The 24,720-nt window shown below is 38.3% G+C and overlaps 1 long non-coding RNA gene across 1 annotated transcript in view; it reads right to left on the bottom strand.

Moving 5' to 3' along the window:
• The window catches only part of LOC136793630 (uncharacterized), a 75,623-nt gene extending 51,851 nt beyond the window's left edge, over positions 1-23,772 (bottom strand). Inside the window, exons 1-2 of the long non-coding RNA XR_010839230.1 lie at positions 23,722-23,772; positions 23,572-23,610 (exon numbers count right to left, since the gene is read on the bottom strand). This is a non-coding gene — a long non-coding RNA (uncharacterized lncRNA). The remainder of the gene's footprint in view (positions 1-23,571; positions 23,611-23,721) is intronic.
• Between the last annotated feature and the right edge of the window lie 948 nt (positions 23,773-24,720).

The raw sequence follows: 24,720 nt of genomic DNA on the forward strand, positions 1-24,720 counted from the left end.
CAAATTATTTCCATTGTTGACCTAACATAATCAGTACAACACGTATCAATATCCATTATGATTAATTAATTAATCCACTACAATTAATAATAACAAATTACTTGTTAATAAACTATTTTGGACTAATTGTAGGATTACAGAAAAATTGCAAAGACAAAATACAGAGTTCCTATATACACTCCGTCCCCACGTATACACACATAGTTTCTCTTAATGTTAACGTTTTACATGAACTGACATTGTCAAAACTAAAAAACCAACATTGGCACGTTGCTATTAACTAAACTCCGATTGTGTGGAATAACTGAAAAATTCTTCAAATAATGAGGGTAAACATGTCTTTTTTAAGGAAAAAATACTACCATGTTGACTAATCAATAATACTCGGGTTAAGTTTTAGAGATGTAGCTCTACGTTGGGTTTTCTTCAGAAGACCGAAAGTATATCAGATTGGACAGAATTTGTAATGAAATCTTGCATGAGTTCTGTTGTGCCTCTCGTGTGGTACTAACTTTAACTTATAATAGGCATAGCACCACCTTTCTGCAAGTGCCAGAGGGACTCTAGGAAAGTTGGTTTTCCAGTGTTTCCAACAGGATTTCAAAATACCTTGGATTTACTCTCTATTTTTATTTTTATTTTTTTTTTACAAATTGCTCAAATTATACAAATCCTTAAATTTTCTTAATAAAGACAGGGATTCACTATTTGGCAAAGTATTTTTTTCGTTTATGTATTAATGCACACAGAAAAGTAATCAAATCCCACTTATATTTGCATTTTTATCAGTGATATTTATTGAAAAGAATAAAATTTCATGAAATAGAGATGATTCTGGAAAATCTGGGAGATATAGCTTTTGTCTCCATGGCAACTAGATACAACTAACTGGTTGTATCTAGTCCTCCAGGGTAATTAATTTCTTGTGTGCTGGGATAGTCCACTGCTTCTCAAGGCCAGAAAAAAAGAAGCAGCAAGATGACCTTTCTTTAAAACAAAACAAACTCAAATCTCACATAGAGAAATAAGACCTTTAAGTAAGCTCTATTTTCACTTTTGCAGTGGGTTTTACATTTGAGCAATAAAATGGTCGGCCAGATTATGAGTTCTGTTGAGCTTATTTTTCAGAGAGATCTGTTGCATTAGCCATGTTTTAGGATCTCAAAGATTTTTTTCCTGCTTGAGTTAGTTCAGCTGAATCAATACATGTTTGTGGGTACTTATCTGCACAGTGTGTTTCACCTCAAAAGAGAAAGAGAAATGTCAGAAGACCTACATACCAAGAAAGAGAAAAGTCAGACCTACATACCAAGTAACAAAAGACTGGTTATACTTAACCCTGTTGGCGTTGGCACCTGGAACTCTTTTAAAACAGACAAGTGTCTGAGCCCCATCCTTCAGAAATTCTGACTGAATTAGTTTTGGGTGGGGCCAGAGTGCTAGTAATTTCAAAAATTCTGATTAGGGGCTTCCGTGGTGTCACAATGGTTAAGAATCTGCCTGCCAATGCAGGGGACGTGGGTTCGAGCCCTGGTCTGGGAAGATCCCACACGTCACAGAGCAACTAAGCCCGTGCACCATAACTACTGAGCCTGCACTCTGGAGCCCACGAGCCACAACTACTGAGCCTGCATGCCACAACTACTGAAGCCCATGCACCTAGAGCCCATGCTCCACAATAAGAGAAACCACCGCAGTGAGAAGCACGCGCACCGCAACGAAGAGTAGCCCCCGCTCGCCGCAACTAGAGAAAGCCCACGCACAGCAACCAAGACCCAGTGAAGCCAAAAAATAAATAAATAAACAAATAAATTTATTTTAAAACTTCTGATTAGGAGATACATCCATAGTTGAGTCAGAATTAGATAGTATACTTAGTAAACTTTGACCTATGAAGTAAGCCTCTTCATAAACACTAGGTAAATATATATTTATTAAAGTGAGTTTCTGTTTGCTCTTTAACATTCCTTCTGCATTACAAACTAATGAAAGCATCAGGAAATGCTAAAGGTAGTAGATTTGGAAAATACTGTTCTTTAGTTTTCGTTTTCTTTTTTTTTTTTTTTTTTTTCAATCTAAGTGTGATGTATCTTAAGCTTTTAGGATATACATTCTATCTGAGGAGGTTATACTCTCTGAATCTCAGTGTGCCTTTTTTTAGAACGTTTTCCCCATCATATGCTGAGATCAGACTGTACCAGCTCCAAGAGCTTATTGTAAAATTTTCAGAAATTTTGCTAGCTGGTTGTTAAGCTGTTAGTATCTTGAAATTGTTCCTAGTAGGAGTATCTACACCATGGCAATCAGCAAGTGTTACAAATCGTGCTTTGTTTCTTCTGGAAACTGAGGTGTTAAACATCAACCTGTAAACCTCTTCAGCTATGAGAAAATAGGATCAAAGGATAGAATTTGACTGGGCTTCAAATATTTGTCAACTCCTTGTTTTAACAGATAGGAAAACTGAGGCTCAGAGAGTTTAAGTGACTTGCCAAGAAAATTGCTGGTGGACCCCAGAATAGAAGCTAGTTACACCAGAGTGTCTATCACAACTGTCTTGATTCTGGTTAATACAGCAAATGCTTTGAAATGTAAGCTCAGCATTTTACAAATAAACAGCCATCCACACAATATTATTTTAGGAGTACTAGGCATTTGTTGTTAAAATTCAGTAATTACTATCGTACCTTTAGACAATGGAGTACTCTACACCCATAATAAAGAATGAAAGAGACTTCTGTGTACTGATATGGGAAGATTTCCTGTGTACATTGTTAAGAGAAGCCAGCAAGGTGTAGAACAGTATGTTAATATGCCACTTTTTTTGCAAAGGAAGAAATAAGGATATACATGATTATATTCGTAAAAAAAAAAATACTGCAAGGATAAACAAGAACCTAATAAAAATGATTCCCTAATAGGGTATGAGGCAAACAGGGCAGCAGGGGCAAGATGTCTCTGTGATGAAAACCAAATGAAAACTCTGACAACTAACAGCTGGTAGTAACCCACAATGTTCCCTATAAACAAAAACAATTTCACAGAATTTCAACTTCAGATGAGGTCACACCATGACCATGATGGAACCAAGCCTGAGTAAGACCATTCTGGAATCATGTGTGAACATAAACAAGGACACCACGCAACCACAAAAGCAACAAAATATCCTTCTCTCCTTGCTAACAAGAGTAACTACCCTTTCTCTGTTATGGCAACTCTAGCTGCACTTTATTCCTCGTGCCTCCTAGATAAAAATTAAGATTCTCAATCCTTGAATTTTCCTCATTGCCTTCCAGTAACATACTTAGCCAATAGTCAAGTTTGAAAACCCAAAAGCATAGTAATTCCAAAATATACTGAAATTTTGAATATCTAGGAGAACATAATAAATTCATAAAAGAGAAAACAGATTATTATACAACTTGATTTTATTATTATCAATATAATGAGCCATATAACTATTCTCAGTAATCACAAAGAAAGTAACCAAATTCAAGACCAATCAGAAATGGTACCAGAAAGAGATGCCAAAATGGAGGTAAAGTGAAAAAGATATATTTGTCTCAATAGTTTGGTTCAAGGTTTGAAATGTTCTCTAGTTAGAGATACGTGGTCTTTCCTTCAGTCACTATGAATAACCTCAAAATAAGTCTTTGACCTTCTTGCCAGAGTCTTTTGACCTCACTTCTGTAATGAAGTGAGTCCTATGTTTCATTCAGTATCCAGTCTCTGTACATCAACCATGTACCAGGCATAAAGTCTTCAAAGACTAGTAGGACCTGGTCCCAGCTCTCAAGGAGTTTGCTTCCTGAAGGGTGAGCCTAAATCCCTCCTTCTGACTCTCAGTTCTGTTTAGACACATATCACCCAGGAAAGCTTCTCTGCAATTATTTGGCAGATGTCTGTCTTCTTTCTCCATGCGTCACTGGTGGTTCATAGAGGACAGGACTATGTCCGCCTTATTCACCATTACATCCCTAGTGCCCAAGAAAGCATCTGATATAAGTAGACTCGTACTGTGTTGAGTAATGTCCCCCCAAAGTTCATGTCCGCTCAGAATCTCAGAATGTGACATTATCTGGAAATAGGTTCTTTGCAGATGATGTAAGATGAGGCCCTACCAAATTAGGTGAGCCTTAAATCCAATATAACTGTTGTCCTTTCAAGAAGAGGAGATAATACACAGAGGCACAGGCACAGAGGGAAGAAGGGCTCATGATGACCGAGGCAGAGACTGGAGTGATGCAGCTGCAAGCCACGGAAACCCAAGGATGGCCAGAAACCACCAGAAGTTAGGATGAGGCAAGGAAGGCAAGAAAAGAAGAATTTGCAATGGCTCTCTCTCGGGATTTCAAGATCTTCTGTTTTGGGTAACAGCTTTATTGAGATATAATTCACATGCCATAAAATTCATCCTTATGAAGTGTCCAATTCATTGGTTTTCAGTATGTTAACAAAGTTGCATAACCATTATTACCATCTAATTCTAAAACATTTTCATCTCCGCATAAAGAAACTCAGTTCCTGTTAGCATTCACCCCCATTCCTTTTGCACCCCAGGCCCCTGACAACCACTGACCTACTGTCTGTTTCTATGGATTTGCCTGTTCTGGACATTTCATATCAATGGAATCATACAATATGTGGCCTTTTATGACTGGCTTTTTTCACTTAGCATCGTGTTTCAAGATCTTTTTGAAAGCATCAGAACCTAGGTCTCCATGCAACTTTCAAGGTATAGGGCACAGTGGTTAAGGAACAGGGTTTCAAGTCAGACCCTCCGAGTTTGAGTCCTTGTCCTACCACTTCTTCCACTGTGAGCCTTAGGCCAGTTGACTTAACCTCCATATACTCAGTTTCCACATCCGTAAAATGAGGAAAGTAATAATAACTACCCTTGACTGTGAAGAGAATTTAATGAGATGTAACGTGTGAATCTGCACTATTGAGAAAGTAATCATGAACCACCTGTGGGTGCTGAGCACTTGAAACTGGCTCCTCCAAATCGAGATGTGCTGTGAGTAAAAGTCACACCAGATTTTGAATACTTGGTATGAAGAAAACACTGTAAACATCCTGTTGCTATTCCTTTTATGTTAATTGCATGTTGAAATGAGAATATTTAAATATATTATTAAAGTTAACTTCACCTATTGTGTGTGTGTGTGTGGCTACTAGTAAATTTATTTTTTTAAAGTTTGTTTAATTAATTAATTTCTTTCTTTTTTGGCCACGCCACGAGGCTTGTGGGATCTTAGTTCCCTGACCAAGGACCAGGCAGTGAAAGCGCCAAGTCATAACCAATGGACCTCCAGGGAATTCGCAGCTACTAGTAAATTTATTTATTTATTTATCTATTTTTCTGCGGTACGCGGGCCTCTCACTGTTGTGGCCTCTCCCATTGCGGAGCACAGGCTCCGGACGCGCAGGCTCAGCAGCCACGGCTCACGGGCCCAGCCGCTCCGCGGCATGTGGGATCTTCCTGGACCGGGGCACGAACCCGCGTCCCCTAGAATCGGCAGGCGGACTCTCAACCACTGCGCCACCAGGGAAGCCCGCTGCTAGTAAATTTAAAGGTACATATGTTGTTCAAATGTGCAGTTCACATTATACGTTTATTGGATAACCCTGGAATAAATGGCTCCTGGACCCAAAATTACTTCCATTAAAAATATGTAGAATTATTTTAAAATTTAGTGTTGGATACTGATTTAGAAATAGGATATAAAAGCGTGTGTGCAGGCAGTGAAATAATTCTTGGCATAAGAAAAATTCTGCCGCGTTATTGGCAGATTATAGATGCCTCTCCCAAGTCATTTGTCTGTTCTTCTGAATTAAACCATTTAGAGAGGATTTGCTGTCTTATTGAATAATATGGTCCTACAATTACCAGTGGAGAGAAGAGAGTGCGGAGGGGCGATATAGGAGTAGGGGATTAAAAGAAAGGGTTATTATGGGATTATATGAAATCTTGTGTGTGAAACTTTTGAAAATTGTAAAGCGCTACAGAATTTTAGAAATTAAAAAAAATAAAACTAGGAATAAAACAACAACAAAAGAAGCCAACAAACAAAACAGTGATTAGATTAGTGATTACCAGAGGGGGAGGGGTTTGGAGTGGGTGAAATGGGTGAAGGGGGTCAACTGTATAGTGACAGATGATAACTTGAAGTGTTGATCACTCTGGAGTGTATAGAGATGTTGAATTATAATGTTGTTTACCTGAAACATATAGAAACAAAACAAAAATATATATAATTTGAATATATATACGAATAACATATATAACTTGTGAAACATAATATGTGTTATTTAGAGCCTACATTAAGGTTTCTGTTAAGTTAATGCACATCACTCTCTCTTGAACTATGACAATCTCTCTGGAGTGGGAAAGAAATGGCAGTCACAGCAAATGTGGTCATGTCATAGCCAGGGGTATGTGCCTGGGAATGTGATTCAGATCTAAACATTATCTGATTCATCTTGGTGGGAAAAGGGCAAGAATTCCTTCTGGAGAGAGAACAGAAAATTAGAAAATCTTCTAAAGCCTGGCATTTCCTGGAAGCATCACTGACCCTTTAAAACTTAGAGCTCCCTACCCTTCAGACATGAAATATGAAGTTAAATAAAGTTTCTTCTCCTTTGAGTTGAGGTGCTGAAAAAATCTTCCCCACCCAGCTCTTTGACATTTCAACTGAATTAATCCCTAAAAGAATTATAATCTCCCATTAAAACGTGATCTAATCCTTGGCATCCACGCAGAGGCAAGAAAAGGGAAAGTAGAAAGTGTCAATTTTGTCCCTGTCCGGTCACATTTATGTTGCATGCTCCTTGCAGAAGCCAGAAGGGACATAAGATTTTCTTGGCACCAAACTTATAGTCCTTGAGCCAAAAGGAGCAAAACCATTATGAGCTTTGGATAAGTCGATAACCTTCCCCACCAAGAATTTATGTTAGGGCTTTATCTCTGGAAGATACCAGAGTCATAGTTCCTCTTTCTGTTTTCATTAGGAGCCAAAAATGACTTCTTCTTACTTATGATATGACAGAGTGAGAGAACTTGCTGGGCAGCTGGAGTGAAAGCATGAGGGATACTGGTTAGATGTCTTTTGCATTGTCCTGGGCGAACATACAGATAAGTTTAAGGACTATGTAACAGGAATTTGAGAGTGTTCCTGATTTGGGCTGGATATTTGTAAGAAGGAAAATATTTTACCCAGGAACTTTCTCAAATTCCTGTGGCCAAGCCTATAGACTTACTGCATTTTCCCTCATCCTTAACTTCTTCTCTTCCGTGGAACAGAGAGCTGCCCCTCCACCTCTGAAGTCCAGTCCTCCGTGTTCGTACTGACCTTGTTCTCCTCCAGTCTGTCCTTTACAGTGTGGCCTTCCTCTTCGTCACTACTTCCTTCTCCAGCTCTTCTTTCTTTCTTCTGCCTTTCACGGTTGAGTTGTCTGTGTTTGCTGCTTCTGTTTTCTCACTTGCTCTGTCTCTGTGTACTTTAATCTCACCCCACTAACTCCAAGGCTGAATAGTTCTCAGAGAGAGATCCAGGTCACCAAGTCCAATGGCTGCTGTGCTATTCTCATATTACTGGGAATTCCAGTAACATGTCACCCAACTGACTTCTACCATTTTGAAATATCTTCTTCCCTGGTGATACAACACTCTTGGCTTTCCAGTAACCTCCCTACCCACCTCAGTTTTTTTCTGCTGAACATTTAATGTTGGCATAACACAAGGTTCACTACTGGGCTCAATCGTCTTCTTCCTTGATTTCCTTTTCCCAGGTTATCTCATTCATGCCTGGAGTTCCAGTTGTCGAATTATACACTCTAAATTTTGTCTCCAGCACAGATCTCTCTTCTAATAAGTCCAGATGAGTGGTATATCCAACTTCCTACTCAGTTTTTCCACTTAAATATCTCACAGGCTCTTCAAACTCAGTATATTCAGAATTGAGCTCCTAATCTCTCTCCATGCCTTTCTTCCCAGTCCACCCCAGTCTTGGCTTTCCTGAAATAGCATATACTGGTTCTCCCCCACCCCACATATGCTGTCTAGGGGATGGTTCCACGATTCACCCAGCTGTACAAGTAGAACTCCAAGCCTCTTATTTTGTATCTCTTTCTTCCTCACTTGTTAATACCTAATCAATCACCAGTTTCTAAATATCATTTTATCTCTATGGCGACAATCCAAGTGGGCTCATGCAAAAGCCTTTTCATGAGTGGGTGTGCCACACCCACACTCCTCTAACTAAAATTCTGCAATACCCTCAGAATGCATAGGGTTGGGGTAGGGGCAAAATAGGTGAAGGGATTAAGAGGTACAAACTACTCTGTATAAAATAAATAAGTTAAAAGATATTGAGTGAGCATATACTCAATATCCTGTAATAACCTATAATGGAAGAGAAAGTTAAAAAAAAGAATATATATATTGATATATATATATGTATAACTGAATCACTCTGCTGTACACCTGAAACTAACACAGTATTGTAAATCAACTGTATTTCAATAAAAATTTTAAAAGATAAATAAGTTACAAGCATATAATGTACAGCACAGAAAATATAGTCAATATTTATAATAACTTTGTATGGAGTGTAATCTGTATAAATATTGAATTACTACCTTGTACACCTGAAACTAATGTAATGTTGTAATTCAACTATACTTCAATTAAAAAAAGAATGCATCTATCTCAACATTACCATCACATTAATTTACTTTGTGACTTAAAACTCTAAAATTGACTTCCATCTATTTGAGTATTTCCCCGAATCCTTAAAACAGCTCACAGACTCTACACTATCTGGCCCACTGTCCACCAACCTCACTGTGCCCGCCGTCCCCTAGGTCCTCTCTCTCCAGCCACACAGGTTCTCTGGTTCCTCCACAGAGCCAGGCTCATTTATACTTAGAATCCTCATGCATTTTATTCCCTCTGTCTTTGCATGTCTCTCCTTTTGCCTTTGCATCCTTTAGATTCAGCTGAAATCGTTTCATGAAGTAAGTTCTTATCCCCCAACAAGACCAGTTCTCTATGAAAAATGCTCTTTCATATAATGCCTTCAAGTCTTTACTCTTTGATCTTCTAAGTATTATAAGAACTGTATTTAAATTACTAATTATAAAATTAGTACTTTAAGGCTCATTTCTCCTCTTCATGAAGACAGAAAAAATTGTTTTCTTTTGTCTTTTACTGCTGAATCTTTCTACTATAGCACATAGTAATTACCTAATAAATACTTGTTTAATGAATAACCAGCATCTAGATGGCATAGGGAGAATATGAGAATATTCTTAAATATATATCTATAATACTACATGCTACATTATCTTTTTAAGTGAGTTTTAAAGTTAAAAATATTTAAGTAAAAAACTGAGTGATTAAAGAATTTTTGAAGTCAACCGATAGTTACATGAATTTACAGTAAATTAATTTGACATACTGCTATCACAGCTAAACTGTAGAGGCCAAGCTATAGAATAGAGAACAAAGAAAGAATTAAAAACCCAATAACAGTAATAGCTGCAGTACTAAAACATTATTGACAACTTTGCAGCTACATATCTTTCTGAGAGGTACAAATACAGATACCTTAAATTAATCTTTCTGAATGCAAGTAGAGTGGCCTTACTCAACTTTTTTTTTTCATTATTGTCCTCTTAGGAGCCATTTTGTTCATTTTTCTTCTACTTATCCCTCTCAGTAAATTTTAATACCACAGATATTCTGTATATATCTGTTTATGTACTACAAGTATATCCGTGCTTTACACATAGAAGAAGTAAATTTTAAAAAAAGGAAAAGTAAATTTTTTTCACTCTGCAAGGACAAATTATGGTTCCTTTGGGGGGCAGTGTTGCCCAGTTGAGAATGTATGAACTGGAGTGATTCTTTTAAGATAAGTGCATAAATAACAAATTAATACATACCCCTAAAATGACTGTCAGAGGACTGAAATATGCAGACCACGTCTCTGCCATCTTGCCAGATCTATAGAGTTGTCTCCAGTTACCTGACTGGATGTATGAAGCAAATTATCTGGTTATGGTATCACACTGCTCCGTGTGGGCACTGTGGCTCAGTCAATGCTGCCTTCAGGAACGGAAGGGTATGTCGTCCAGAACTAATTGTTCTATATAAGATCCCCAAATTGCTGCAAATGTTGACAGTCTAAGATATTATTGAACAAAACTTAGGTTTGAGAATATAATATAATACTAACATTATCACAAAGGAAAGATTTTCTGGGTAGAAAGTGGAAGGTTTTGCTCAACTTCGTGTTAATTATAAAATATTGAATACTGGAGGAAATATCAAATGAAGATTATTTTAAGAAAATATACTTTTCTGGATAAAAGACCCTGTTACTCACCACATTACTAAACATCTAGAAGTCAATCATAGTTATTATTTGAATCTCTTCTTGCAATTGATACATTTGCTACATGTATATGGCCAAAAATGTTTCTCCTTGAGCCTCTTTTCTATTATTTAAGAAAACTTAAAAAAAAAAAATTAAAAGTTGCATGTGCATGAGTTTGACTTTTCATTGACCAAGTTTTAAGGCTTTGAGGGACTTTGGACTGGAAACTATGGTGATGGCTTTTGTAAATATCACATTAGCATAATAAGCAGAAGGTTTTGACTTTGCAATGGGAATACACATTTTATCCAGTATTAAAAATAGATTATTGAGATTATCTTGAAACCAACTTTAGCAATCCCAACACAAAATGGATCATATGAGAAAAATCTTGTGTTCCAAGGGAGTTCACTGCTCTAAGAAGTAAGCAGGTGTGCTGTTGGACACATCATTTAACTAGCTTTCAGTCCTCTTAGACAGATAATTTCTTTTAAAGAGTAAGAAGATTCACAAAAGAAAATGACCTCCTATCACTTGATTATCTAAAACTACATAAACTTCTTGGAAGAAAAGCAATGTAACAACAGTAAACAAATGGTCCATTTTATATGCATCATTCTTTTCTGGGCTGAAGCGTGTCTTCTTAAGGTATTGTGTTTCAGATGCAAGCATGATGATAAAATACTTACTAGAGAAAACTAAATTGCCTAGTGATCATCTGCTTAGAAGTATTTTCTGTTTCTTGTCAACAACAATATCAAACATAATTTATTAATACATCTTGATGTTTTTCATCATTTTTGTGGAACTTTACTAGTCACAACTGTGTTACCTTCAATGAAAAAGCAGGCAAATCTTCATTAATAATTCAGTGGTGGCCTTAATAGCCTGAGCCACTGAAATATCACTGAACTTGGGGCCAAATATATCTGGACATGCCTGAAGAAAAAACTGCAAAAAAAAATGAGACAAAATTGTAGTTGCCATCAAATAAATAAATAAATAAATAATAAAATACCAAAACCAAGTGGGATTTATCCCAAGTGTGCAAAGGTTGGTTCAATATTCAAAAATCAATTAATGTAATCCATCCCATCATCAGACTAAAAAAGAAAAAAATCACATGATAATATCAATATATACAGAAAAAGTATTTGAAAAATCCAACACCCATTCATAATAAAAACTTTCAGTAAACTAGGAATAGAGGAGGACATTCTCAACTTGATTAAGACTATCTACAAAAACCCTAGAGTTAACATCAGGTTGAGAAACCTGAAGCTTTCACACTAAGATCAAGTACAAAGAACAGATGTCCTCTCTTACCCCTCCTTTTCAACCCTGTACTGGAAGTCCTTGCTAATGCAATAAAGCAAGAGATACAAAAGATATACAGATTGAGAAGGAAGACATAATACTGTCTTTGTTCACAGATGACATAATCATCTATGTAGAAAGTCTGAAAGAACTGGCAAAAATCTCTAGAACTAATAAGTGACTAAAGCAAGGCTACAGGATACAAGCATAATATACAAATGTCAACTGCTTTCCTATATACCAATGAACCAGTGGAATTCGAAATAAAAAACACAATATCATTTACATTAGCTCCCAAATAAATAAAATACTTAAGCATAAATCTAACAAAATATGTACAAGATCTATAGGAAGAAAACTGAAAAACTCTGATGAATGAAATCAATGAAGAATTAAATGGAATAAATGAAGAGATATTCCATGTTCGTGGATAGGAAGATTCAATATTGTCAAGGTGTTAGTTTTTCCAAATTTATCTATAGATTCAGTACAATACCAATCAAAATCCCAGCAAGTTATTTTGTGGATATTGACAAACTCATTCTAAAGTTTATATGGAGAGGCAAAAGACGCAGAATAGTCAGCACAAGGTTAAAAGACAAGAATAAAGTTGGCGGACTGACACTACCTAACTTCAAGTCTTACTATAAAGCTACAGTAACCAAGACAGGGTGTTATTGGCAAATAAGAGATCAATAACAGAGTAGAGAACCCAGAAATAGACCCACACAAATATAGTCAACTCTTCTTTGACAAAGAAGAAAAGGCAATACAATGGAGCAAAGATAGTCTCTTCTACAAATGGTGCTGGAACAACTAGACATATACATGCAGAAAAAGAACCTAAACACAGACCTTACACCCTTCACAAAAATTAACTCAAAATGGATCACAAACCTAAGTGTAAAACACAAAACTATAAAATTTTTAGAAAATAACATAGGAGAAAAACTAGATGAACTTGGGTATAGTGATCTCTTTTTAGATACACCACCAAACTCATGATCCATGAAACGAATAATTGATAAGCCACACTACATTAAAATTAAAAACTTCTGCTCTGCAATGGACATCATTAAGAGATTAGAAGACAAGCCACAGTCTGGGAGAAAATATTTGCAGAAGATACATCTGATAAAAGACTGTTATCTAAAATATACAAGGAACACTCTTAAAACTCAAGAATAAGAAAACAAATAAACTGATTAAAAAGTAGGCCGAAGCCCTTAAAAGATACCTCACCAAAGGTTATATATACACATGGCAGCTAAGCATATGAAAGATGCTCCATATCATATGTCATCGGGGAAATGAAAATTAAAACAACAATGAGATATTGTTACACACCTATTAAAATGGCCAAAATCCAGAACGCTGACAACACAAAACCCTGGCAACAGGAACTCTCCTACATTGCTAGTAGGAATGCATAGTGATACAAACACTTTGGAAGACAGTTTGGCAGTTTCTCAAAACCATACATACTCTTACTATACAATCTATCAATCACACTCCTTGGTATTTACCCAAAGGAGGTGAAAACTTATATCCACACAGAAACCTACAAGGATGTTTATAGTAGCTTTATTCATAATCATCAAAACTTAGAGGCAACTAAGATGTCTTTCAGTGGGTGAATAAATAAATAAACTGTGGCACATCCAGACAAAAGAGTATTATTCAGCACTAAAAAGAAATGAGCTATCAAGTCATGAAAAATAATGGCAGAAACTCAAATGCATATTACTACTGAAAGAAGCCAATGTGAAAAAGGCTGCATGATTCCAACTATATGACATTCTGGAAAAGAAACTATGGAGTGAGTAAAAGGATTAGTGGTTTCTAGGGATGGGGGTAGTAGAGATGAACAGGCAGACCACAGAGGATTTTTAGGGCAGTGAAAATACTATTATAATAAATGTTATCGGGCTTCCCTGGTGGCGCAGTGGTTGAGAGTCCGCATGCTGATGCAGGGGACGCGGGTTCATGCCCGGGTCCGGGAGGATCCCACATGCCGCGGAGCGGCTGGGCCCGTGAGCCATGGCCGCTGAGCCTGTGCGTCCGGAGCCTGTGCTCCGCAATGGGAGAGGCCACAACAGTGAGAGGCCCGCGTACCGCAATAAATAAATAAATAAATGTTATTATAATGACAGGTATATATATCATTATACATATATCTAAACCATAGAATATACAACACCAAGAGTGGACCCTAAGGTAAACTATGGACTTTGGGTGATTATGATGTGCCAATGTAGGTTCATCCTTGGTAAAAAAAATGTACCATTTTGGTGAATGATGTTGATAATGGGGGAGGCCATGCATGTTGGGAGCAGGGGTTATGTGGAAAATCTCTGTACCTCTCTCTCAATTTTATTGTAAAGCCAAAACTGTTCTAAAAATAATAATAAAGTGAAAAAAGTGTAGGTTCTGGAAAGCAGAGTTGTAGAGTATAAGAAGGATACTTAAAGATTGTGGTGGTTGTTTTGTTTTTGTTCCCCCCACCCCTAAGAATCAGTACTACTTAAAATAACTCAAAGGATTTCTTCAGTCCAAAAGTGGAATTATTGAAAAGTTAATCTTTCAGCTTTTTCTAAGAAACTAATTATAATGCAAATCTCTCTGATATGCTGACATCATTTCCTCGACATAGACATTGTTTTGGTTGACGCAGCAAAAGAGCGTCTTCATTTGGTCTGTGTACATAATACACTTCCTAATTCAGCTTCATGCATGTTCTCTAGAATCAGCTTCCAATGACCACAAACAAGATCCTGAATGTGGAGTAAGTACAGAGAAGACAGAAATCCCTTTCTGAATCAAAAATGACCATTTTTTGATGCTGTGACTACAAGAAGAAGCCTACTACAATCTCCTTTGAGTTGCATTAATGACCTTGGCTTCTTTCCACAAGCCGTTTCTTATTTTTCCATCTTTGTTCTGTCATTAAAATTAATTAATTAATTAATTAAAACAGGCCTAATATTTGTTCCCAGAATACCTCTCAATATTACTGATAACAGAAATTTCAGCTTATTTGATATATATTTTAAGCACAGCTATCTGGACAGGATAATGCTATTTAAGAGAAGTAAAATACCAGATGTTTGCAAGATGAAATAACAAGCTGTACTTTTATTTTAAAGTTAAGGTAGAATAATAAATTTTACATGCAAGGAAAATTGAACTTTTGGTTTTGTTTGTAAATATGTATCATATTAATGTATTAATGTCCACAATATTTCCTTATAATGTCTACCTGTATTAGGCTTAAATACAAGGTATTCATCTGTTTCAAAACTTAGATTTTCTCATGGATTGGAGAACGTTAGAAATATATTACAATGGGCTTTGGGCTTTGGGCAGAGGTCCCAGGAATACCCACATTCTATCCTAGCCCAGCTACTCCTCCTATGAGAGCCTCTGGTGACTAGTTAAGCATGGAGGAATGTGGCCAGAAAAAGTACTTTCCTAGCTGAGTGCTTGGCCCCTAAACCAAACCTAGAACATTCATGAGGAAGGCTATGGATGCCATGAGGTGCTGTTGCCTACAAGCCATCTTTAAATAAGAAAAGCAGAAAAGCCTATTCTTTGTCTTTGCGTTGGAGCCCATGCTTGCATCTTGACTGTTGATGCTGTGGTGGGAAGAAAGCTCAGAGCAGAGCATGCTGGTCGCTTCAAGGAGGAAGTAAGCACAGGGACAAGTGTGTGACACTGCCTCCAATGCAGGGAAAGCCTACTCAAGTCTACCAATTCCAGGTTTGTCTAAGCCTGAGGATCTGAGAACCCAAAGAAAGACTGAAGAAGGGAGCCAAAGAAAAAGTGAGATTCCTCCTCCCGTATTCTAGGAACAAAATATACCCAAAGGAAACAAAGGATGAAAGAAGTGGATGGGCCTTCTCCCCAGTATGGTAGAAGAAACACAGAAAGAAGTGAAGTTGCAGCAGCTGTTTGCCCCGATACAAGTGCCTTCACTATAGACACCACATTAAAAAAACATGACTCGGGGCTTCCCTGGTGGCGCAGTGGTTGAGAGTCCGCCTGCCGATGCGGGTTCGTGCCCCGGTCTGGGAAGATCCCACATGCCGCGGAGCGGCTGGGCCCGTGAGCCATGGCCGCTGAGCCTGCGCGTCCGGAGCCTGAGCTCCTCAATGGGAGAGGCCACAACAGTGAGAGGCCCGTGTACCGCAAAATATATATATATATATGGCTCAGTTAATATCCTTGACTTTGACTAAGTCATAGCCACATTCTTCCTTAGGAAATCTGAGCGTTTGAGGACTTTGATAAGAGCAACTATGGGTTTCAAGTCTAAAAGTGTCATGATTTTACTCTCCAAGGTATTTTTACATGTTATATCTTTGCATCTTCATATACAAATACCTGTACATGCACATAGTCACACGCAAATAATCCTCCTCCTCTAATTTTAAGTAGAATACTTTTAAAGTCCTTCATATTTATTAGCTTCTGTTTACAGTAGACAATCCTTGAGGTCAGGAAATATATCTTGCTCTACCAACTCAGTAAACATGAACAAAGGATTATGAACCAATGAGAATAAAGTTGACTAAAGGTGATCTGTCTTGCTTCATATATCCAAGAAATCTTGACTTGTCTAAAATTCAAAACAGATGGACAAATAGAATTTTTTTATTTCCATTTTTGCTGCACACCTGGTAGTATTTCCTATTCTGTGAAAGTATAAATTGCATTATAACAGGGGTCTGTTGTTTTGGGAATGGTCAAATTACCCTTGACTGTGAAAGAAACATGTGCTATATATGAGTGGTCAAATCAAAGAAGTCTGTATCCAGAATTGAACCTCAGTCTTTTTTCAGGGGCTGAGTCACTTCACCCAACATTTATCTACTGACTATTCTGTGTCAGGAATTGTCATAAGTGTTGGAGATATTAAGACAAATGAACACTATCTGAATCCTCATCAAGCTTATAAAATATTGGGAAGATAAATAGAAACTTAGGGCTATAAACTCATTTCTCCCAAGAAGCCTTTTTAAAACTTAAACCACGCATCTACACTAACTCTGATCCTTTCTACTGACACCAATTTTCACTTCCAAACTCCTGACCTGAAGTCCTGGACCCTTTTCATGGTATGCCCCATTCTCACATCCTTCTGATTATGTCTTTGAATAAAATACTTCAAGAAACTATTAGCATGAAACCCTGTTTATGATTTTTACTACAGAGCCTCTTTACACCCAAAAGCTGTGTGAGCTTTTCCATTAGAAGTAGGTTTAATCCCAAGTCCTCAAAAGTGGTACCCTGGTGGCACAGGTCAGAAGTTAGCAGGGAAGAAGCCTTCCTAAAGCATCCAAATTCTGATAATTATAGAGAAGAGAGTCTCCATACTCACTAGGCATCAGAATCATGAATGGGGGTTTTTTAATGTGCAGTTTACTGACTTCAAGCATTGATGGTTTTTTTTTGTGTGTGTGTGTGTGTGGTATGCGGGCCTCTCACTGTTGTGGCCTCTTCCATTGCAGAGCACAGGCTCCGGACGCGCAGGCTCAACAGCCACGGCTCACGGGCCCAGCCGCTCCGCGGCATGTGGGATCTTCCCGGACCGGGGCACGAACCCGTGTCCCCTGCATCGGCAGGCGGATTCTCAACCACTGCGCCACCAGGGAAGCCCCAAGCATTGTTTTTTAAATTAAAAAAAATTTTTCAATCTCTAGGTCATTCTAGGGTGAACGAGGTTTGAGAATTGCTCTATATAAAATTTGAGATGGGGTGAAGCATTTTCTCAGTGTGAATGATGCTTGATTGATGTTGAAAAATGCTAAGGGGGGATCTTTATTCTGCTTCTTGAGACCCTGAGCATTTGGTATTTCTGCCTCTCTTATTAAAGTGATTTAATTTGCGTATGGCCAGCTCCTCAACTCATTCACTCTCTCTTCCTGCCTGTGATAGACTGAACGTGTCGCCCTCTAGATTCATACGTTGAAGCCCGAATTCCCAACGTGCTGGTATTTGGAGCTTGGGGGGTAATTTGATTTAGATAGAATCATGAGGGTAGTGCCTCCATGATGGGATTAGTGCCCTTATAAGAAGAGAAAGAGGCAGGATAACTCAATCTCTCTCTTCTTGCCATGTGAGGACACAGAAAGTGGCCATCTGCAAGCAAGAAAGAAGGGTCTCACCAGGAACCGAATCTGCAGGCACCTTCATCTTGGACTTCCCAGACTCCAGACCGTAAGAAATAAATGTCTGTTAAGTCACCCAGTCTATGGTATTTGTTACAGCAGCCCGAGCTGACTAAGACACTGCCCTTGTATAAAACTCTAACTTGCTGATTCTTTTGTAGTTCCTCGTGATGCTTACTGCAGGCTTACAATTTTCAGTGTTTAATGAATGTTGTTGGTTTTCTATGATCACATGTCTCAACCCAAAAGGAAAATTCAAATTTTTGCCAGATGACATTTTAACTGCTCCCAAATTTTGCTGATCCCAAGAGTCACACAAGAATTCCAAGGACTGATTGTAACTTGCAGAAAAGCAAGACACATTATCCTTTTGGAGACTTATAGTTACAACTTTTGCATACCTATCACACGTTGAACCCAGTGAGGCATTAGTCACTCCACAAGGAATATCAATGTCCACCTCAAAACCCCAGTATTCCTTGCACAACTGAGATTTCTATTATCCTTTAAAAAATATACATATGTTCAATAAGATAAAATAAAAAATATATAAAAGATGGCTTTTGGCTCCAAACTGAATTCAGACCCCAAAATTATTTTAAGCATTTATAGTGATCACTTTTATTAAAATAAGGTGCAAGTCTTTTTTGCTGACTTGCCTGGAGATCAATGCACGAAAACTATCAATTCATCTGAATGGGTTGGGCGTCCATAAGAAACGAGGTGCCCTTGTGCATGGCTCAAAACTCATAAAAATACTTGTTTTAGCAGGGCCTTTTTGGGCATTCAGGTAAGTAATTGGTTTTGAAGGGTTTACAAATCAGAAATCTTTAATTGAGCACCTACTGTGTTGCCAGGACAGTAATAGAACATCTGGGAGGTAAAAAACTTATGAGTTCTGGTTGAAGAAGACAAGACACATACAATGTGAAGACAGTGATGAGCCATTCTGGGGATTCTGAGTGGAGGGAGGTCAATGAGAGCTAGAATCATCAGGAAAGGCTTCTTGAAGGAGGGAGGCATTGAGGTGGGCCTGGAAAGTTGTGTAAGATTTTAAATAGAGATGAAAAAGAGTGCATTTTAGGCAAGAGGAGCAACACAGTTGAAGAAGTGGTGTCAGGGCATGTGCAGTGTTTAAGAGGCCGGGTCTGACAGGCCTTGTGTGTGACCTTGGGCATGCTGCTTAACCATGCTGAGCCCAACTTTGCTTCCGTGTTCAATGGAGACAGTAAGAATCAGCTAATCAGAATAACTCATAAGGTAGTTGTGAAATTAAATGAAATCAGCCCTTAGAGTAGGGTTTTGAACAAAAGGCATGCAATAAAAGGTAGCATGGTTATTATATTTAGTATTATTATCATTATTATTTAATCAAGAGAAGTATCCAACAAGAAAAACATGGAAATAACTATTGACTGTAGAATGTGGCTAGATTATGGAATACTGTAAATTTGAGGAGAATAAATAATAAGGAAGCAAAGGTTTTGAACAGGTGAGTAACTTAATAAAAAAATAGTCAAGGGGGGACCCAGGAAGTGGGTTGGTGTGTATTTATAGAAGAGTGAGAGACATTCTAACACTCTGTGACTGACCAACTTATTGACTTATAGACACCCTTTCATAAAAGAATAACCAACTGAAATGCTATCGTCTACCTGAGAAGAGATTTGGGCAGAAAAGTACTACTTTTCTCACCTCACTTGTTAAAAGTCATGAAAGCCCCTTTTCAGTTATTCTTAGAAAGAAAGACAAATATGTTTTGGCAACCGCATACCATTTAGGAAGTGGAACAGTTTATTCCAAACACCCCTTTTAGCAAGGGTATTCCATTCTTATGACGTGCTGAGATACCTATTTCTGGAGTTCTGGGGCGGGTGGTGGTTGTTGGGTTCTGTTTGCTTTGGGGTTTTTCAGGAAGCAAAGTGAGGAAGTGACTGGACAGTAAGGCGCTCCTGGGGTTTTCATTAGGAAGCAGTGTAGTGTCTGTTCAGCTGAGCAGTAAATCAGGGCTCTGTGGGGATGGCCGGCTCTGACAACGGCAGTTCAGCTCTCCTCCTTTCGGAAGAAGTTGACCACTCACCCTCACATTAACTGCAGGCTTAACTGCAGAGTAAGGCTTGGCCTTCCAATCACACTACACCCTATTTCCACCAGCAAATGCAAAAAAGTAGAGCCAGCTACACCCTACGGAGGCTGGGAAAGGCTCTCTATCTCTTTCAGGCTTAATAATTCTCTCTACGCCCATCATTTGGATTCATCCAGCAGGAAAGTGTTCAGGTCAACACCTATTATCTCCAGGGGAAAGAGTCTCAGAAATTACAAAGTGTTCCAGAGCAATCTCCTGCACTTGAAGCATAGGAAAAAAAAATTACCCTGGACAGAGGAACACAGACTGTGTTCCTCCCCGATTAAATACATCCAATGCGATATTCCTAACTGAAACCATTGTGGCAGGACACACACACACATGCATAAAGCATCCTGTTTTTTCTCTCTCATCTGAATGCCTAAATTTTACACTTTTGTTGATAATCAGCATTAGAAGAATGTCCTTAAAGGGATGATAAATCAATATTTCAAATTTGCTACCTATTAAAAACTATAAAAGCTTTAGTGTGGGTGAAGGTCAAATGTGTTGGTTGAATTATACTTCTCAAATTATACTTGTTTAATTGTGCATTTAGCATCACTAATGCTACCCTTGCAGAGAAAAATCAGAAGCTGACTATTAACACATAAAGGATTACAGAGAAACTAAATGTGATGAAAACAATAGGTAATTATCCTTTATGAATCTGTTTTCTCACATGCAATAAAGTTTTCCTCTTTGTGGGATTAAGGTGAGGGGTGAGGATGGACATGAGTAATTAGTATAGAAGATAAGGTCTCAAACTTCCCTCTGCATAAAAACCACCCGAGGGACCCTCTCACAGCAAAGATTCTAAGGTGAGGCCAAGGAGTCTGCATTTTAATACACATTCCAGGTAACTTTGATTTAAATTGTCCTTGAGCCACACTTCGAGAAATTCTGGTAGAGCTGAACCCCTTTAGCCGCTGGTATTGAAGGAAGGAACCATCTCCCACCATGTAGCCTATATGGTAGTATTTTGGGAAATTTGGTATAGCGGAAGCCCCATTGCTATAAGGCATGGATTAGCAATGTTGGCTTGAGTGAGAGCAAAAGCCTAAATATCCATAGTTTGCCAAGTGTCAGATGTATACATGACATCTTATTAGGTATCAGGGAATTAACAAATATCCTCACTTCTACCAGGCTGTTCAAAGGATGTGCTAAATTTCACACTAGAGCTATCTGTTAGTTCAGGAAAGAGAAAGCCATGTGAACTCCATACTACTTGCCATTTTTTAAGGTGCATAAAAATTCCCCCCAAACTATTTTTGGTCTCTTTTGAGAATAAAAGTTAGATTTCTTTTTACCTAAGAAAATTTCATGCTGTAAAGATTTCAAATTTGTAGTTATCAACCCACATATTTCTAAGAATGTTATGAAATTTTAGTCATGAAGCAAAAGGTATAATAAAGCCTCTTATAAATAACAATAATCTTGGAAACTTAAAAATATAAATCAGGCATCAGTGAGAAATGTCTATTCTTGATCATGCTTCCTGGCTCCAAGGCACATCCCAAGAAATTATTGGAGATGATTTATTAAAATCACCAAGCCAATCAATGCTGAGGAAAAGAATCTGGAGTGTTAAGAGTAAGGTATGAACTCTAATGGACACATGGGCCCCCTTTAAAACTTCCTCCAGGAAGGCACCACTGTGCTGTTATCTGCAGAAAGAGCCCACATCTTGGCTCTACCTCATATCAGCTGTGTCACCACCAGCAGCTTACTTGGCCCCTCTGATCATCTGTTTTCATATCTTTAAGCATGGAGATAACAACGCCCACTTACAATTGTGATTATTTGGAGTAAATGAGATAAAGTGACAGCAAGCATTTAACACAGTACCTGACTCAGAGGAGATGCTCAGTAAATTTGATATTTCCCCCATAATAGCATGAAAACATTTAGTTTTTGAAAGAAAGGAAAGCAAGTAAGGACAAAATAATTTAATTGGTTTGGAGCCTTATTTTAAGTTTTTGAAAAAATGTAAATATGCGATCAGGACAGTTTAAGACATGGCTTTTAGAGAAACTCAGGTTTAAATCCTAACTCAGCCCCTTAGTTACCTTGTTATTTGAAGATTTTTAGGCTTGGGCTCCTCATTTATAAAAATGGGACTAACAGAGAGATACTGTGAGAATTTCCAGGAGAAAGAATATAAACTACTTAGTATAAGGTCTGGAACAAGATGAGCCCTTGGTTTGCAATAGTTGTTATTCTTATCATTATCTCATTATTATCATTATTATTCATTAACAATACAGAAAAGATCAAGGCCCTTGAATGTTCATTTATAGGCAAACTTATTTTGGTATAAGTCCCATAAGTTCGCAAAAGGTCAAATTGCATGATCTTGGCCTTTTGGCAGAACAACTTTATCAGCCTCAGAAGTAACCTCTAAACTGTTTTCCAGATCGTTGGAGGCCAGCCACATAATATTTGGCTTCCAAGTCCTGGAATGATTGTCATCTTTGCAGAGAGCTCCCGCCAGCCGAATTGGAGACCTGGCACGCTCCTTACAAAGTAAGCAAGTCCTGGCCCTTTGAGTAAGAAGGTGGGCATTAAGTTAACCCTTACAGTTTAAAACACAAAGAAATGCCTGTGTCCCCAAGAATCCATTCAATTCTGAGAACATGGGGGCCTTGTATACCCTTAAAGGGATTAAAATGTGTATAGATTCAACTAAATTTTTCAGGGTAATAAAAGATTTATGCATGATATGCAAATTAGGTGGCAGATATGCAAATCATAAGCCAAGTCGTTCTTTGAACTAGAAACAATTAAGAATTGGCTCCACCAGTTACTTCCAAAGAGGTTAGGTAGGGAAGTGTAGCCATCATCTGGTTCCACACAACTAAAATATCCAGGTGTTTGGAGGAGAGAGGGGGCAGGAAGTGGATCTGAGTGATTCTGCTATTTCAGACCATTAAAAATGATGTCTAGGGTGAGAAGGAGTTGGGAGCTTCAGCTACTCAACCTGACCCTTGTTATTTCCAGCATGTGTTGTCAAGAGTGAGTGGCAGCAATTTTCTCAGAATGATTCTAACTGGCAAGGGATTCCGAACTTGACACTGGTTTTAGGGGTTTTGGAGAGATCATTAAACAGGCACCTCTAATTCATTGGAAGACAGCCATATTTATAAAACCTATTTTCTCTTTTTTAGAAAGATAATTTTCTCCCCATACTTAAAGATTTACGTTTACAAATATGTCCTGTGCCAGGCCCTGTATGAGGCACCCGTGTACATTATTTCACTGCATGCCCCACGACGTAGGCACATCAGCCCCAAGAGACTTGGAGCTCCTAACGTCCACCTCATAGCACATCCTGCTACAAGTCACAAAGATAACAAGTGGCAGAAGCTGAGAAAAAGGGGGGTTGTGAAGATCTATCTTTGTAATAGGGAAGAACAAATCTGACTCCATATTGGATGTTTCTTTTACTTTAACCTTTGTATTCTATTGCTTTTGCTACAAGTTAATAATGAAGGGATGTTGCCTACAGCTTAAAGTATCATAATGGCCCATCTCTGGGAACCCTGTCTCCCAGGTAATGAGCATTAAACTAAAATACCTTTGTTCAGCTCACAGGAAACATCCTGATCCGGCTCACCTATGAATGGATGCAGAAAAGAAGAAATTAACACATCCCCTCCGAATTGATCACCCTTTTTAATTTACCTCTTCACCTCCCCCCTCTCATGTTCTATAAAAAAAAACGAACATCCAAACCCAGGCAAGATGTTTCTTCGGAACACTAGACCACCATCTTCTTGGTCTGCTGGCTTTCTGAATAAAGTCTCTCATTTTCCTCGGCCCAACAACTTGTCTCTCGATTTACTGGCCTGTCACGGGGTGAGCAGTACGAGCCTGGACTCAGTAACATGTTGACCTCAAACCCATGTTCCTTCTCTAGACATTAATGAAAAAGTGAAAAAGGATGATGCCAAGTCTCTGTCCTGAAGGAGGAGGGTTCGATCTAGCAGCAGGAATGTACCCATGTGACACCAAACAAGGTAGAGAAAATAAACAAAATACAACTGCAAACAAAATCCTTGAGGGAGTGGGGGTGGGGAACTTAAAGAAACGAGAAGTTGCATCTGCTTGGAACAATCAGGAGAAATTTCATGGAGGAGGTGTCATCCCAGAGGTGTTAGAGTAGCAGAAGGTAAAAACAGGCAAGGAGGATCCAGAAAAGCACTTTATAGAATTATCCTAGAGGGTAGGTTCCATAATGGCGACTAAACACATACTGCACTAGTTAATTCTGTTGGTGATGAAGAGTTTTAGTACTTTAGCAAGGGAAGCAGTGAGATAAGAACTGTTTTAGGAGGATTAATCTGGAGCTGTGAATAGAAATGAGCAGGTTGGGGGAGACAGAAGGCTGGAAAACTCATCAGAAAGCCCAGTAAGGGTCTGAATGAGGATGGGGGAGGGGGCAATGGAGGAGAGGCCAGCCAGGACTGTCTGCTTTCACCAATCTTTCCAACACAGAGCACAGTGCCTGGTATTAAATTGGTTCTCAGTATGGAAGAATGGAAGCCAGGGAGGAAAAGAGAGAGAGAGAATGAGGGAAGGAAGGAGGGAGAGAGGTCAAGTATTGGAGACATTGCCTATGAAGATTTGAGGAATTCATATTGAGTATTTTCAACATGCAAATGTCAATCCAAAAAAAAAAAGTGCATATAAAACGGGTTAAATCCAAGTGAGAACTGTTGTCTAG

This window comes from Kogia breviceps, chromosome 2 (assembly GCF_026419965.1).
Source record: "Kogia breviceps isolate mKogBre1 chromosome 2, mKogBre1 haplotype 1, whole genome shotgun sequence".
Taxonomy (NCBI): Eukaryota; Metazoa; Chordata; class Mammalia; order Artiodactyla; family Physeteridae; genus Kogia; species Kogia breviceps.